This window comes from Elephantulus edwardii, unplaced genomic scaffold (assembly GCF_000299155.1).
Source record: "Elephantulus edwardii isolate Elephantulus edwardi_28Jun2011 unplaced genomic scaffold, EleEdw1.0 scaffold00303, whole genome shotgun sequence".
Taxonomy (NCBI): Eukaryota; Metazoa; Chordata; class Mammalia; order Macroscelidea; family Macroscelididae; genus Elephantulus; species Elephantulus edwardii.
In genome coordinates this window covers 2,663,175-2,668,612 of record NW_006400053.1, presented here as the reverse complement: position 1 = coordinate 2,668,612, position 5,438 = coordinate 2,663,175, and positions in this window count along the sequence as shown.

Genomic DNA, 5,438 nt, shown 5'->3' with positions numbered 1-5,438 from the left:
CACACACACACACACACACACACACACACTTCATAACAAAATCTTGCAAGGGTGGTGTAGGAGTCCTGGAGGTTGCAGCCAGATATCTGGGTTTTGATAGATTATTTTTGTATGCCATCAAGTTGGAACTGACCCATTGCTGACCTTCTGGTAGGTTTTCTGTGGCAGTTAATTACCTGTGGAGAAGCTGGTGGATTGAAACTGAGTGATTTTGTCATTGCAGCTTCTTACAACTAGGCCACCAGAGCTCTCTTCTACACATTAGAAGATTGCAATTGGTATGATCATATATGGTTGATAGCATCCTTGTTTTTACTACATAACAGGACTCAATTTACACTTACTTTAAAATTTAAAATTATTTGACTAAAATCATACAGGACTATAGTGATAAATATACATTTTCAAGATTGTAAAGTTGCTAATGATTAAAATTATATTTTAATTGTAATTTTTTAAAAAATACTGTAATAAATAAGAATCTTCAAGTTGTAGTATGGAGAATTTTACTGTCATACATTATTTCATCAAACGGATCTGATTAGGTAGCTTTTCATATTCATGTAGAATGTGTATACAGTCACACATTTCCTATACACTAGTAAATGTATGCATACATATATAAAGTGTGTATACATATATATGTAATACAGTATGTTACTGTATTCTTGAATCCTACCATCATTCAATGTCTTGCCAAATAGCATTATAGGCAGAGTGCCAGATATTTTTGCTTATCCATTGAAGTCACTTGGAACATATCTAAATGTGGTAAAATACATTTGCCAAGTTATGTGCGTAAAAACCTCCTTTGATCTTTCAGAGTCATAAATATGTAATAAACTACACGATTGCCCTACTGATCTATTCAACATCAATCTTACCTTTCCTTTTTATGAGTTCATCAAAATAAGAGATGACCAAGCTACAAAAGAGTTAAAGAAGCTATTTATTTTAATGTTTCCTTGGAGAGTATGCTTGTTATTGTTGAGTGCAGATGATATATATAATATTTCATGAATGATGTTGAACTATTAAAAACTGCTTCTGCTCTTGAAGCTAACACAAAGCTCTGGCCCTCTGCCAATTTTCCCTTCAGCCCCTTATGGCCTCCTGCAAGATGCAGTGTCATTTTACAGGGGGGGGGGAAATAATAATGTATGGTTCTAAAAAATTTCTATTTTTAAGTAAAAGACTAAATTCTTAGCATAATCAGTTATTTAAATGTCCATGAAATTACTCTCTGAAATACTTATTTGGCCTGAACTAGAGTGCTCACCAAAAATATAGATTATCAAATTTAACTGACATCAGAATTAAGGTTTAGAGATTGGAACATTATAAATAGTCATAAAAGGAAGGGATTATGTTAGCAAAAGACAAAATGTTTGGTTTCTTTTTCTTAAATCTATAAGTAATGCTTCTCACTGGCTTATGTGGCCACTTGAGGTTTATTGAATATTTGTAACAACAAGCTACAACCATGTGTTACATCTTTATATTGACTATTGTGAAATACTTTAGGAAAGCAGAAAAAAATTATATGTCATAAATTGAGTAAGTGATGTAGTAGATAATAAAATCCACATATTTTTCCCCACAAGGGAAAAATAAAATTGAGTTAAGTGTTTCAGTTGTTAGGAAGATGTAAGTTTTACCTTAGAGCACAGCAAAATATGATCTGATTTTATTCTGATATATTTAAGGCAGTGAAGAGGGATGATTTATGCTAGTGGATACATTTTCACAAGTAGTGGTTTGTATGCTTTTTTCAAGGTAACATAAGAGGAACTGGATGTTAGCATATGATTAGTAACCCAAGGATGTCCTGCAGTACACATAATCATTCTATGAGTGAGGGAAGGAAATATGATAAAACAAATGAAATTCAATAATATACAAGACTAATTTCACTATTAGTTGTGATAAAGAACAAAGATGTCAATTTAAAGGCTACTGTGTACCTGACTCAAACCACATTGTTTTATATTACTGCAAATGCATTCAGAATCTGGGCAAAGAATAGAAGACTGAAGAAAAAGTGATGCCTTTGAATTAAGGTTTTTGCAGAGCACATTGAACATACCATTCACTGCCAGAAGAATGACTAAAACTGTCTTGACGTACATCCAGAGTCCTCTTTATAGGCAAGAATTGTGATATTTCATTTCACTTATTCTTAGGGCATACTATCAGGAGGGACAAATCCCAGGAGATGAAGATTAGCTAGAAAAGAAATCGATCTTCAGCAAATGGGATTGATAGAGTGGCTGCAACAATGAAATCAAGCAATGCGATTGTGAGAATGACACAAGAGCAGGCAGTGCTGTGCTCCATTGTACACAGGACCTCTATGAAATTAAACTAACTCAAGGGAAACTAACAACAACATTAAAGTCAGTTAATCATTGTGCAACTGAATAATGATGTGCATTTGAATTTTTTAAAATTTTAAATTGATTTTAATGAAAGTTTACAGAGACTTTAGATTTCCATTCATTCATTGTTGCACTTTTCTCCCTGCCCAGCCCCTCTCCCATTCACTTTTCTTTTTGAAAAGTAAAAGAAAAAAGTTATTTCACTGTTATTTAATCCCTCCCTGCAAGTCCACTCCACTATGCTACCTTCATTGTGAACTCCTCTCATAACAATTATATCTAATAATGTATCCTTTTTAAACAGTTTTTTCCCTCATCTGTTTCAATGCACTATACATTATTTTTCCCATCTTTCTCAGTTTCCCCCCAACCCCTATGTCAGTCCTCTTTAATAACAGTGGCATTATAACATCTTTGTCTTTTTGTGACTGAGATATTTCACTTAGCCTAATGTCCTCCAGAGTCACCCATTTTGTGTGATATTTCGTGAGTTCCTTTTTTTTTCAGTGCCACATAGTATTCCATTGTGTGAATATTCCAGAGCTTCTCTAGCCATTCATTTTTGATGGGCACTAGGGTTGTTTCCAACTGTCTGCTATTGTGAACAAAGCTGAAATAAACATAGGTGTGCATGTATCTGTTTGGGTGGCAGTTATTGTTTCTCTAGGGTATATTCCCAGTAGTGGAATTGCTACGTCAAATGGTATTTCTATTTGCAAGTTTCTGAGAAAGCGCCAAGAAGACATTCAAATGGCAAACAAACATATGAAGAAATGTTCAATATCCCTAGCTCTAAGAAAGATGCAAATCAAGACAACTATGAGATATCATCTCACCCCAGTAAGAATAGCAAAATGTAACAGAACAGCAAACAACAAATGCTGGTGATGTTGTAGAGGAACTGATTGTTTTAAAAACCAGAATGAAATTAATTTGTTATATCAGCAAAACAAAAGCATGAGAAACATATGTATTTTATAAAGGGGTCTAAACAAAGACTATTTTTTCTATTGGCTAAAGAGAAAAGTTATTTTATTGATCAAGCACGTAATGCATTATAAAATATTTTAATTCATTTAGACAGGTAATTAACAACAGTAGTGTTCTGAATTCCTGATTAAAAATAATAAAATCAGGTTTCTTCTTTGATTCAAGAAAGTTTGGTAGAACTTTAATGAAGGGAGTTTCTGTTAAGTTTCAACTTTGCAATAATACTCCTCCCAGAACCCAAAGACTTTAATTTCTCTGAAGCTGTACTGTGGGTCATGGGAATAATGCCACAGCACCACTGATTGGCATCATTTGTGGTCAGAACTACAAAGCATATGATCATCTTCAAACTTCGGATTTCCACTTTTGATTAATGAAAGCACTCCCCTGGCAAATGCTTTCACTGTGGTCCATTTTGCACTGGTCCAAGAATTTCACCTCTAGTGGACTGCCAGGAAAACAAACAGATTCATCTTGGAGAGGATTAAACCAAGCTACTCCTTGGAGGCAAGGATTCTGGGGCTTCGTCTGACATACTTTGGACATGTTGCCAGGAGGGACGGGTCCTTGGAGAGGGACATCATGCTTGGGAGGGTGGAGGGACAGCGCAGGAGGGGAAGACCCTCTATGAGATGGATTGATTCGGTGACTGGGGTAATCGGGATGGGTGTGTCAGAGGCAGTGCGGTTGGCGCAGGATTGAGCAGGGTTTAGGACGGTTGTGCATAGGGTCGCTATGAGTCGAAAACGACTCGACGGCACATAACAACAACAACAACAGTGGTGCAATACGAATGTCCCTGGCTATCCCTTTTAATCATGGCCTTAGTTCTGAAAACAAACAAAATGGAACTGCGGTCCGATTTCATTATCCAGCTGCAGTATCTAGGTGGCTTTAGCCCATTTTGAACACTCCCCCCGCGACCCCTCCGCCATAAACTAAAACTAATATGATGCAGCCCTGGATGCTCTCACCTCACCAGTCTATGCTAGGATATTTGAAGGACAGTTGTCTGACCAACATTTTGGAAGAGATCCATATTTGTTCTTATTTCTAAGAAAGATGATCCAACAAAATGTGGAAACTATTGAACAATATCATTAATACCCCATGTAGGCAAATGCTGCTGAACCACAGTACACAGATAGGAAACTGCCAGGAGTTCAAGCAGTATTTAGAATAGGCCATGGCACCAGGGAAATAATTGCTGATCTCAAATAGATCTTGACTGAAAGCAAAGAATACAAGCATTACTTGTGCCATGCTTCATTGTCTATGCAAAGGCAATTGATTGTGTGAATCATAGCAAGTTCTGCCTAGCATTGAGATGAGAATCTCGTAACAATTATGCTCGTGCTAAACTTATACCAAGAGGCTGTTGTACAAACAGAGTAAGGAAACACTGTTGTTGTGCATTGTTGAACTGACCCACAGCAGATCCTCTGGCAGGATTTCAGAGGCAGTAAATCATAATAGAGATTACTCATCCTTCTTCTGTGGAGCACCTGGTGGCCTTAAATCTCCTGCCTTTGGGACTGCAGTGCAGCTTCTTGCCACTAGGCCGCCAGAGCTCCCTAATGACAGAAAGGAACATATGTCAGGAATGTATCTTCTTTCAATATTTATTAAATCTCTATGCTGCAGAAATTATTTGAGAAACTGAATTTATTTGAGAAACTGAAACCTATGAAGACGAATGAGATATCAAGATTAGAAGAACACATAACCTGTGTTATGCCGATGACGTAACTTTGTTGTTGTTTGTTGTTATGTGCCATCGAGTCGTCTACGACTCATAGCGACCTTATGCACAACAGCCCTAAACCCTGCCCTGTCTTGCGCCAACCATACTGCCACCGACACACCCATCCCGACTACCCCAGTCACTGAATCAATCCATCTCATAGAGGGCCTTTCCCTCCTGCACCATCCCTGCACGCTCCCAAACATGATGTCCCTCTCCAAGGACCCGTCCCTCCTGGCAACATGTCCAAAGTATGTCAGATGAAGCCCCAGAATCATTGCCTTCAAGGAGTAGCTTGGTTTAATCCTCTCCAAGATGAATCTGTT